Genomic DNA, 13360 nt, shown 5'->3' on the forward strand with positions numbered 1-13360 from the left:
AATTGAATATTAATAAAAGCTATGATACAGCAAATCAAAATTATGAAAGGTAATATCACATCTAACCTTTTCATTCCTTTCATTAGTAAAAAATTATGAAACTTCTTTGAACAATGTCTATCCCATACGTCAAATGACCTACTAGGCACGTCTACTTAAATAGACGCATGCATCACAATCTCACCATATTCTAAGCAAAACTTGTCATCTTCTAAAACTTTTCTCTTTGGATTCCCTAAACCAGAAAAAGGTATGATTATCCAAAAAATCTCCCAATAAAACCCCTAGGAGTCATCCTGAATGCTTAGCTTCCCAAGTTCTTCCATCACAAGTCCAAGAAATTCTCTTCCTAAATAACCTTCAAATGTGTCTATTCTTCTCCATTAACTGCCAGTATTTACTCCGGGCCCTCATGATTTTTTTCCCTCCAGAATCTTGCAATTACCTTTTAATAGTACATTCTCCTCCAGTTTTGCTTCACTTAATATATGCTCCATATTGCAGCCAAACCGATCTTTTAAAAATAAAATCAGATCATGCCTCACTGGTTCTTGCAAATTTAAGATAACTTTAAAACTTTTTAGCATTATTCATTTGGTTCTTCATAATCTGACCTCTGGCTATTTGTCTGGTCTACCACTCTCCAGGACATTATAAACTCCAGGAAAAAAAAATTACTTTCTGTTCAAGAAATCTGATAAGCTCTTTAAGGTGTTTTGGTTTTTTATTATATTGTACCCAAAGCCGAAAGTATGTTCACTTCACCTTTTTTCTTCACTTGGCCCAGGATTCTTGCGATTTAAAATGTAAATGATTTTATACATTTCACTTCTTTTTGGATCTATAAAGTGAAATTTAATCTATTTCCAATTTGATTCCGGAAATTATAGTCCAAAAATTTTTACATGTTTTTATTCTTTTTGAAAATGCTGAGCAAAGCAAATTTTGCAACTTCCATTTATTCTTAGAGAGATCAACCTACTTTAGGTCAGTCTAATGTTACTAATCTGTTGTAAAACAATTTAATACAGAACGTAATAATCCAAAAAGAGAATTTTCAGGCACTTCTAAGTGTCACTGTTGTATATGACAAGATCTACTGAGTTTATTATGAAGTACCATACATTTTTTGGTTGGTGTTTTAATGCAAAGGAAGGAATACAGCCAGAATATTTAAAGAGTAAGAATTCATTAAAGAAATTTATGGACAATTTTAATGTTATTTCATTTTCAATTCTCTTTTAAATACTTAAAATTGCACTATTGTATATTTGCTCCATTTTTAGTAAAACACCTAAATCCACATAGGAACAAAGTATACATAGACTATATACTTTATTCCAAGTATATATATATACAACTCTAGAGTTTTTAAATCTACCTTTATTAATCTAAAATCCTTAGTCTATTCATTTTAATCTAATTTTAAAGTCGTCAGCATAATTTTAAAGGAATCGCAAGCCAATTTCTGTCAAATCTGTCTTAGTTGGTTGGAGCTGCTATAACAAAATATCATAGAGTGGGTGGCTTATAAACAATAGCAGTTTATTTCTCATAGTTCCAGAGGCTGCAGAGTCTAAGATGAAGGTGCCAGCAGATTTAGTGTCTGATGAGGGCCTGCTTCCTCACAGATGGTGCTTTCCCCCAGGGTCCTCACATGATGGAAGGGGCAAGAGATCTCTCTGGTGTCTCTTTTATAAGGGCACTAATCCTGTTTATAAGGGCTCTGCACTCATGACCTTATCACTTCCCAAAGGGCCCACCACCCAGTACTATCACCTGGGGGATTAGGATTTAATATATAAATTTTGGGAGGACAAAAACATTCAGACCATAGTAGAATCCCAAGTGTCCAACACATGGAAAGTAGTGAATGAATATTGGATACAACCATCATTGGTACTTGTTTGAGAAATGGTACCACTACTACTTGATAACAAAAGAGAAAGAGGGAAAAGTATGAGAAAAAAGAAGGAAACAGATGGTGGAAGAAATGGCAAAAACAAAAAGGAAAAGCAGGTTGAGAAGGAAGAAGAGAATAAAGGGGAGGTAGGATGCAAAAGGGGCACAGAGAGAAATGGAGCCAATGGACAGTACAGCCAGTGTTTCTTAGAACAAAGCAACTTGCTTTCTTGGAGGGGGATGGTTCAGGGAATTAATAAAATTAACTAGAATTTAAACAAGTATTAGTTGTCTTAAAGACTTTGCTGTCTTAGCACTTCGAACATAAGGCCATGTACTTATACTGATGTTTTCATGTAAACAAGAATGTGCGTAGAAAAAAACACACCAATTTTCCTTTGACTGGTATATTGCTTTAGTTTGAAAAAGATGATAAGGGGGTTTAATCCCCTAAAATAATGTGTGGAGATTACTTAGGCTATAAAAGAGGTAATATTTAGCAGCATTCAATTGTATTCACAAAAGAACAAAGTTTTGGATGAGATTTCAGATGTCTCACCATATGTTATTTATTCTAAGTTTTATATTTGTGAGTTATCCATGCATTTAAAAATTGCACATAAAGAGAACACTTCAAAGATTTATTAGCTAATGCTTGACATTTTCACACTTCATTTAAGTGTCTTTTCAAAGGACTATTTTATAAGGTCAGATTTCAGAATATCTATTTTCATTGTAAATGGAGATTTTCTCATTGTTAAATAAACAGATTTGCAACTCTACAGTATTGTTTAGCTATGAAGTCTATATATGTAAAATCATGAAATAACAAAATAAAAATATACGTGAACATTTAAAAGAGGAAAATGAATTACAGGAAAAATTGTAAACCAATGAATAGAAAGATTCACATAAGCAATGCATATTGAATACATACACAAATTCACCATCCCCCCCATAAAAATTCATGTGTTCAACAAGATGTACAACTTGCATGAGTTGCTCGTTACCGCTTTTAAACATGATGATGAAAGGACAATAAGGAAAGACAAAATCCAGTATCTGACAACAGCAGCAGTAGCAGCAGTATTTTATACTTCTCTGTATGAGGAGTGGGTAGTTACAGCTTAGGACAGAACAAAACTAGAGGCAACAATGGAAGGACAATTTAAATTCTGTTCATCTCTCTTCACCCCACCCTCCCCCACTTCTTTACCTTTGGACAACCATTGCCTATCCCCTTTCCTCAAACCACTGCTATGGGTATCTATGTGGGCAAGAATATCATTGGATGAGGTGAAAGTAAGTGGGCATTAAGTCCTTTACTGCTCCCAATCCAACCCCAACGGTTTGTGGAGTAGGATCTTGTAAAATTGTCTTCTCCCTATATTATACTCCTTGAGGGTGAAATCCTGACACTTGTTTCTTGTTGGGTTGCTGCAAAATGAAATATTAACTTTGGTTGGTGGTGCCTGAATGCCCCATACCTTACCCGCCCCACATCCACACATCTTGAACTAGCCTAGACTATGGTCTGGCCTATGGCCTTTCTCCAAGATCAAAGAGTCAATATTCCATCCCAGACCAAATAAACTAGACTCCCGAGGTTGCCCATACCTCACAGATAAACAATGAATTGGACCAAATAAATGCTTTCTGAAGTATAGTATTAATATAGAAAACTGAATAATTTTAAATAAATATATTGTAATACATGGAAGGAAGGAAGGGAGGGAGAAAGGGAGGAAGGGAGAAGGAGAGAAAGAAACAGAAAGTTCCCCTGTGTTACCAAAAATAATATTCCAGGCATTAGTAATACAATGGGAAGTGGACAAAACAACAGACATGGGGTGTATCAATGTGCTTCTTTTGTAAGATGGAAAATATAGTCATTGACACATTTAAGAAATAGAAGTTACTCCATAAATGTTTCTTTAGAAAAATAGTAAAATCAGCCTATATAACTTTGAAACACCACAGAATTTTATGGAATTTCATTTAAAAGAGTGCATAAAGTACAGGAAATGAAAAACATGAAATAAGATGGCCAAATTAAATCCTAGTTACAAAGAATTTAAAACAAATGAAGGTGTATTGAAATAATCAAAAGACAAAGGCCCACAAATTGAATGAAAATAAAATTCAACAATATGTTGTATGTAAAAACAAAAAGACACAGATTAAAATAAAAGAATGACAAACATATAGCAAGCTTAGAGCTGATAAATATAAACCAAGAGAAAGTTGGAGTAGCAACCTTAATTTCTGAAGAGCAAGTAAACAAACAAAATCCTCCTTTTGCTTTGCAGCTTTATGTGACTTTACATGTGCTTTGAATACAGTCCTGATTCCATCAAAGTTAAAAAAAAAAAGAAAAAGGAAAATAAAAGAAATAATAAAAGAGGAGATAGCTAGTAAGTAATGCAAGATGAGAAATTTATAATTAAAATTCTGCTGCCAGTAAAATTATAAGGGGACAATCACACTTACTTTAGCCTAATTACAATGGAAACTACCCTGTGTATTAGTTCTCATCTTCAGATTACATGAAGACAATAATATTTTCTTAGATGGTTTTATTTAAAATCTAAGACAGTGCATGTAATAAGATAAAAACAAGTCATTTTTCGTTTGTTTGCTAGGTGATACACGTTCACAAAGCAGGTTACTTGGAATCAGATGAAGAAGGTAAAGAAGATACTTTTGCCATTAAAAGAATTAAGTCTGTGGAGCAGTGCAGTACAGATTTTGTAGTACAGTGTAGTATGGTACTTAAATGCTGCCTGGAGATATTAAATCTTCAGGTGGCATTTAAGTACTTCAAGGATCTGTCAAAATGATATATGCCAAACTGTGAAACTTTAGCACAGTACTTGAAATCATTGAGAAGGAAAATAAGAGTGAATGTGTTGTTAACATTAAACTATTTTTTCTCAGACTAAAGCCTCATTTTCAGGTTGAATTCAAGGAAAATGACTATGACATAGAGAAAATAAATGTCAAGTTTAGCCACTGTGCTGATTTTTCTTATTTTACTTGCCAGTTGGGAGAAAAAAAAATATTTTGATATATTGGCATATAGCAAAGTAGTCCTTTCTCTCAGAAATATTTTTAATCTGTGAAAGACTTTATATTAAACTTATCTGATTAAAACCACAATAAGTCTTTATCAAAGGTAATTTCTTCTGTCATTAAATAATGCATGTGCTTCTACACCAGTATTTTTAAAGCTTTGTAAATAACTTTGAAAAATTATACTTGTATTATTATCAGTACTATATAAGTAGTCATTTTAAAGTATTACTCTGACTTTAAAAGTAAATGAAAACACAAAATAGAATCAATCTTTGAGTTTACTTGCCATTGGAATTATATACATATATGTTTGATTAATCATTTAATATTTTTATGTAAAAATAAGCCTAAATCTCAGTATACTATATTAATTCTATATTTTTAATTGCATGTGTTAGATTGCCCAGCTCACTTGGTTTTTACTTATTTTAGTTGAAAGAAATCAAAGATGACACAAACAGATGGAGAGATATACCATGTTCTTGGACTGGAAGAATCAATATTGTGAAAATGACTATACTACCCAAAGCAAGCTACAATGTAATCCCCATCAAATTACCAATGGCATTTTTCACAGAACTAGAATAGAAAGTTTTACAATCTGTATGAAAAAACAAATAGCAAAATAGCCAAAGCAATCTTGAGAAAGAAAAACGGAGCTGGAGGAATCAGGCTCCCTGGTTTCAGACCATACTACAAAGGTACAGTAATCAAGACAGTATGGTACTGGCACAAAAACAGAAATACAGATCAATGGGACAGGATAGAAAGTCCAGAGATCAACCCACGCACATATGGTCACCTTATTTTTGATAAAGGAGGCAAGAATATACAATGGAGAAAAGACAGCCTCTTCAATAAGTGGTGCTGGGAAAACTGGACAGCTACATGTAAAAGAATGAAATTAGAACACTCCCTAACACCATACACAAAAATAAACTCAAAATGGATTAAAGACCTGATTCTTTACCTGCATTTTATTTTCGCTTTTCCATTTCACTCTCAAAATAAATTACATTCTTTGGTAAGTTTTTTAATTTACTTGGGAAATATATGATTTATATGAGTGTTAGTGGTTCACAGATGGCAAGAACACCCCCAAATTTCCAAATAATGATTGATAATATCAAAAGCATGTATCATAGTTTATTATGTAAAGCAACTATATTATCTTGTTATATTTGTATTTATATAATATTTATACTAACTTGTTTCAGGCACAGGGTGCAGTACAGTAGCTCTTGCAATATTTTTCTGAGATAATGAGCATTATGTAATGCCAGGCATTACAGTTCACATAAAGCAATGCCAAACCAAAACAAAAGGAATCAGAATATTATAGTTTGTAATGTTATATGTCAATCATATCTTAATTTTTTAAAAAGATTATTGTTGCTTGGGATATCTAGAAATGGACTCTCGAGAATTCCTCTGAAACCAATTTATTAGGAAATGCTCCCAGGAAAGATAGTAGTCAAGTGAGAAAGTGGAAAGGGAAGGGAAGAAGTGCATCCAAAAGGGCAGCTTCAAGATCTCAGAGGGTGACTTTGGCTCCATCTCACAAGAAAGAGCTGGAAAGAGGAGTCTCATCTCAAAACTGTCTCTCTCCAAGGTCAAAGGAATTAGTGATATGGAGCTGGGGTGCGGTCCCTGCCACACACATCGGTCATTGGTTAAGGGAGGTTTACTTTGCAAGCAAAGTGGTCCTCAGGTTCTCAAAGCTAAGAACAGCTCAATTTCAAAGACAAAGACAGTCAGTTGTGGCTGTTGAGAGCAAACATTCACCTGGAGCTCCTGGGCACCTGTGTGCATGCACACACACATACAGTAAAGGAAACTAAGGGGATGTGGGCAGAGCACTGGCAGCACCTGCTACAGTTTATCTGGAAAAGACTTTAGAGTCTAATTCTTGAAGTAAGATATTAGGCATCTGAAGCCCAGAGAGGTGAAATACATTTCCCAGACTCACAAACCTAGTAAGTGGCAAACAAAATATGGAATCCAGGTCTCCACTCCTTCACATCAAGTCACTTTCAATGACAATGCTTTACATTAATGACCTAACGTTTTTTTAGAAATCCTATTTTTGTGGATTATTTAACAGTATTTCTCCATAGAGTACTCAGAGGTAATTTTGACTTTTTTTTAATTCTAAGTATATTAAAAGTTTGCTATTGAGCAAAAAGGAAACTATTATAATGGGTTTCTTCATATTGCAATATGTACTCTCGTTCATCATTAATAAATTTAAGTTGTTTATGTGTCCATTTTTGAGCTAATGTACTTTCATATTTTATTTATGCTATTTACACCCTGAACTATTCATTTCAAATAAGGGAAAGCTAATTTGGGGGGACTGGGTTTTTCAAGAAAACTTTAAGATTATATTTGCACAAATATATACACATGTATATATTTGTATATATTTACTTATTAAAATGTGCAACACTGCTATGTAACACTAATCACAATTTGATTTTTTTGAAATATTTCTAATGTTTCACGTAAAAAAATTACTAGTCAAATGAAAATATATCTGAATTTTGATAACTATTGATCCTGAAAAGGATTAAACAATTGCACAAAATGGAGTTATAAGTATTTACTAATGCTATAGTAATGAAGAGGTACTGTACTGAATAGAAAATTGAGAACATCTGTTCTAGGACACTTTCATCTCAAACTCGAATTTTTTCCACTTGGGATTCTCAAGCTCATTTTTGAAGAGCTTAATTTTGAATGAAAGAATATAGAAATGCTGAAGTATTCCTCAAACTCACAAGTGATTTTTTCCAGTTTAATTAGTTAAAATATAAACATCAAAAGTTTTACTTTACTCATTTAAAAATAGTGCCAGATCCCAATTCTTGTGGTAAGCAACAGAGATCATCAAATGGTAGAACACTGAACAAAGCTTTGAGCCAGAGCTAAGTCTCCATTATATTTTCAAAAGATAGAAAGATAGCATTGTTGCTCTGAATTTCTTTTTATTGCCTTTTTATTATTCTTTCTATTCTTGCCCTTACAAAGTATATCGAAATCAAGGGTACTTAATATAAAAGTATAAAGGGTAGAATAAATCAGTAATAAAATAATGTGATGAATTAGGGATGTAAAATTGTTTTCCTCTTTAATTTTTAAATGTATCTCATGTAATGTATAGGTGGTAGTTTTTCATTGCTATTACAGTTGAACTTTTTGAATTCAAATGTAATTCAGTAATTGCTTAATACACAGCTGGATTAAATTCTTTTCAAGACAACAATAAAGAAAATTATAAATAAGGGTGGTTGTATATTAAGTATCATCAATATAATTATGTATACTTCAGGCCCTATAACTATATGATCTCAATTTACTCTTACTTAATTTGCATTCACATTTGGTTTTTACATTGGCTCTTTCTAATTCTCCACTGCCCACACTGTATTTCTGCTTTTCTTATTGTTGTAAAATCCAAATGTCCCTTGAAGGGCTGTGTTAGTCTCTGTCACTGTTGATTCCTAGTTGGTATGTCTCCCCCCATTCCCAAATTAAACTTGATACCTCTTCTGGATACTCTAAAAATCTGGAATATTCTAAGAGGTTCCTGAATGTGTAAATTTATAATTTTTCAGAATAGAGAGAAGTGGTGTGAGAACCAACTTTAAACTGGCTTAATCTCTGCAAAGAAGGCCCACGAAGTTAACCTTCAATTCACGCAGTTACAAGAAGGCAGTGGAGTCATTTTGCACAGCTTCTTGCACAATCTCCCTCCCTCTCTCACACACTCCCTCCCCACCCTGCCATGTCTCTGTGTGTCTTTGTCTCTCTCTGTGTGTCTCTCTGTCTCTGTCTCTCTCTCCATCTGTCTGTCTCTTGTCTGTTTGCCTGTCTGTCTGCTTCTGTGTGTGTCTGTCTCTCTCTGTCTCTCTGTGTGTCTCTCTCTGTGCATCTCTCCTTCTGTGTGTCCCCCTCCCCGTCTCTCTCTCTCCCCCTCCCTATCTGTCTCTCCCCCTCCCTCTCTCTCTCTCTTTATGTCTCTGTGTCTGCTTCTGTGTGTGTCTATCAGTCTCTATCTCTGTCTGTCTCTTTCTCCATGCTCTTATTTATTTATTTACTTTGAATATTTATTACTTTTGCTTTTATATATATATTTTAATATCTTTATTGGGGTATAATTGTTTTACAATGGTGTGTTAGTTTCTGCTTTATAACAAAGTGAATCAGCTATACATATACATATATCCCCATATCTCCTCCCTCTTGCGTCTCTCTCCCACCCTCTCTAACCCACCCCTCTAGGTGGTCACAATCCACAGAGCTGATCTCCCTGTGCTACGCGGCTGCTTCCCACTAGCTATTTTACATTTGGTAGTATATATAAGTCCGTGCCACTCACTTAATCCAGCTTACACTTCCCCCTCCCCGTGTCCTCAAGTCCACTCTCTACATCTGCATCTTTATTCCCGTCCTGCTGCTAGGTTCTTCAGAACCTTTTTTTTTTTTTTTTTTAGATTCCATATATATGTGTTAGCATATGGTATTTGCTTTTCTCTTTCTGACTTACTTCACTTCTTAAGAATGACAAAGGCAAGTTTCTACTCCTTGTAGAATCATCATTCAATGATGGCAGTATCCTCAACCACTTGGTGGCCTGCATCTGGGAAGTCCTAACTCCATCTGGGAGCATCTGTGTTGTGTCCTGCACCACGTAACCACTTCTGTTAAGTTTTATATCCTACACTGTGTAACCACTTCTTTAAGTTTTATATCCTTCATCATTCAGGGATATGTCTATCTGTATGTACATAACTCCTGTTTCTAACCTCCTTATTTAAATGTTTTCATTTGGTAGGTGTATTAGTCTCATTTCTTCTGAATACTTTCAATGTGGGTGATCTTGTTGGATATCTAAAAAGAGAAGCAATAATTTAGCTAGAGAATGCTTAGAAGTTTCTGACCCTATGGCATTACAATGAGTTCAGTACAGCCCTGATTTTTTTCAACTCAGTAGACATAGCAGTTTTAAGGACTACTGTTTATAATAGTAGATTCATTATAAATAAGAACAAGAGCTCTGAAGCACTATTCTTTGTCAGGTGACTTTGGGGAAATTTATAAACCTGTTTTTTGTTTTTTTTTTTTTGCGGTACGCGGGCCTCTCACTGCTGCGGCCCCTCCCATTGCAGAGCACAGGCTCCGAACGTGCAGGCTCAACGGCCATAGCTCACGGGCCCAGCCGCTCCGCGGCATGTGGGATCTTCCCGGACCGGGGCACGAACCCGCGTCCCCTGCATCGGCAGGCGGACTCTCAACCACTGCACCACCAGGGAAGCCCTAAACCTGTTTTCATCTCAACTTTTTGATCAGTAAAATGAGGACAATCATATGTTGCATTATAGAATTGTTCTGAAGATTAAATAAGAAAATCTGGTACATGATCAACTTCCAATGTTATTATTACCATTCTTACCAATAATTAATAATTATTACCAATCTCAAAAATAATTTAGAGATTAAGATCTTACAAATTAACATCAATATGCAACTGTCTTTATCATTTCAGAAATATATAAAAATCTGCCAAATAAAAACTGTTCCCCCATTATGTTTAAAATTCTTCACTAAAACTGACAGGCATCTGAGGGAGAGGTAGCTTCCTTAGACTAGTCATTACTGTATTTGAGAACATGAGATGAATTTCTTCCAGGGCAAGTCAGACTGAAGTTGAATCGGAAAACATATGCTTGAAAGATGGAATTAAAAGAGACAATGAAGGAAGAGATAAGAGGATTAAAAAGGAGCCCACATCTGTAAGCTGGGAGGTACCATGGTTATTTCTGCCTAGCTCATAATTCTCCCAAGGACAGCTCCAGTTTATATTCTTAAAAGGTGAAGAGAACACATACACTTGAAATTTGAATCCCAGTGCAGCCAACACTTTCAAGACTGACTGTCTCACTAGGAGGACTGTCCAGCTCACATATGAGACCCCAGCTAACACAGAGGGGCAGAGGTCATTGGAAAACAGCAATGGAGAGCAGCCGCTGGGGGTCAGGGAGTTCAAGGCAGCTTGCCCAAGATGATGAACTAATACCAAGATGCAGAGGTATCAGTGATAGGACTGAGAAAAAGAAAATTAGTAGAAGGATCAGGGAGAGACACTAAAGATGAAAAGGGTAAGGAACAAGGGATTTGTGGTAATGGGATTAGTATTAATGGCAGCTGAATTCTCTCTCATTTGGCCGATTTGCCCTGACACTTGATAATGTGATTTAGGCATTCAATAAATGTGGCATTTCATTAAGAGACATTTTGTCACTCAGGAGGTGGTTGTAATGCCATCTTTTACCACTGACCATAATTTTTCTCAAGTCTCCTATCACTGTCATCTTTTCATCAACTGCATTATTGTTCCAACACACAGTGCCCTTGGAGCTAAAAATGCTTCTCAGGAAAATATTTAATATTCTCTAAGGAATGAAAAACACCACCAAATGTGAGATGAATTTGGCAAAAATACAACGTACTTGCAACTAAACTGTCCAAAATCCAAAAAGAATTTCTGACTCACAGAATCACAATAGATGCTTTATACAGGGTAGGTCAAAGGCAATTATATTTTACTTAAAATATTATTTCTTGAAGTCATTAATAAGTTCTATAAATAAATAACTTATTAATAATTATAAATAAGTTAACTCTTACCATCCTGTGACATTTCTTTAACTTCAATTATATTTTCAACAGCCCTCAATGTTCAGAAATATAAAATTATATGCTGGCTAACACATCTTCCTTCTCATTTCTTTCAGCAGGTGCTCTCTTCCAGTTTGTTTTGGTGATGATACTATATTAGTGAGATTAACACATCATCACACGGTTGCAGTAAAGTACAAATACATTGCAATTTGTGAAAGTCTCATGGTCACTAATTTCCTCTGAGAAAAAGATGTGACTGTCTCACTGTAATTTCTCGAATGATGTCATCTAAGAAGTATATAATCCCCTTAGTTCTTTATTATAATGCAGAACTAGACAAAATGAGTTTATGCTTTTAGTACGCTGAGGCATATATGAAAAATATAAAAGTTCTAGCTCTATTGTAATGGAATTTGAAGGACAAACATACAGGATGATGTACAGAGAATGATATAAGTTCTTTCATTTTTGATTTCACAACTACATTGTTGAGACATCCTCTGTATCTCAAACTATGTTTCAAAACCTGTCCTTCTCTATCTGCCCTTTTCTTCAATATATAAAATGCTGAAATCTCTTTTATTTTTATTTTTTTATTTTTTTGCAGTACGCGGGCTCTCACTGTTGTGGCCTCTTCCGTTGCGGAGCACAGGCTCTGGATGCTCAGGCTCCGGATGCGCAGGCTCCAGACGCGCAGGCTCAGCGGCCATGGCTCACGGGCACAGCCGCTCCGCGGCACGTGGGATCTTCCCGGACCGAGGCACGAACCCGTGTCCCCTGCATCGGCAGGCGGACTCTCAACCACTGCGCCACAAGGGAAGCCCTCTTTTATCTTTCTAAAAAAAAATTCTCCTGGTCTTGAGTCCACCGTCACTCCCTCTTCATCCTTCAAACTCAATTTTTACAAAGTGTATTTCACACTTACTCTGTCCACATTTTCCAGTTACTCTTTAGGAAAAGTGATCAGAAACTAATTCAAGCATAAATTTAGAATATACTTATGAACTCACTAAGCAGCTTTGTCAGATTTCAGTGTTTTCCTGTTTCTTTAGTTTTTTGGGTTTGTTTTTAATAGAAATAGAGGTACTGTTGAAGTCCTCTGTACAGCTGTCCAATTGGCTTCCCTCTCTAACTAATTTGTCAATAAATAACTCTGGAGAACTTACTATATGCCAAACACTTTGCCGTGCAAAATCCTTTTTAATGTTCTTTGCATTGTTTCAGTACCACCTGTGGGTGTACAACTTCCAAGACCATCGTGCTGACCTCTCCCCTGGGCTGCAATCATCTGTCTGTCTGCATGTGGATATAGCTACCTAGAGGTCTCCTAGACACTTAAAAATAAACATGATGAACACATCAGCCTCCTCCATTCTCTTACTGGCTCTGCCTCTTCATTTCTGAGTATCAGAAATGGCTTCACATGTCACCCAGACACTTTAGATATTAGAGGTCACCTTATATCCCTCTCCAACTAGTCACCAATCTCTGATGATTTTAACTCTTCAACAATTCTTAAATGCATCTCCTACTCTCCAACTCTCCTGTTAAGGCTCTTGACAACTTTCTGCATTATTTCAATCTCTTTATGTGTTTAATTTCACCCTATAGGCTTCAGTTATAACCCACCTGAAAGAGGAAATGGCTTCAAATAGTTTCCATAGCATGAAGTTAAAACACTTCAGCATGACAGGATGAC

The 13360-nt window shown here is 35.4% G+C and overlaps 1 protein-coding gene across 2 annotated transcripts in view; it reads right to left on the bottom strand.

Moving 5' to 3' along the window:
• Positions 1-13360, bottom strand: part of CCSER1 (coiled-coil serine rich protein 1) — a gene marked incomplete at both ends in the record, with an annotated part of 1070022 nt that overhangs the window by 557027 nt on the left and 499635 nt on the right. The gene's annotated exons all lie outside the window — the stretch shown is intronic.

Source organism: Hyperoodon ampullatus (assembly GCF_949752795.1).
Source record: "Hyperoodon ampullatus genome assembly, chromosome: 1".
Lineage (NCBI taxonomy): Eukaryota > Metazoa > Chordata > Mammalia > Artiodactyla > Ziphiidae > Hyperoodon > Hyperoodon ampullatus.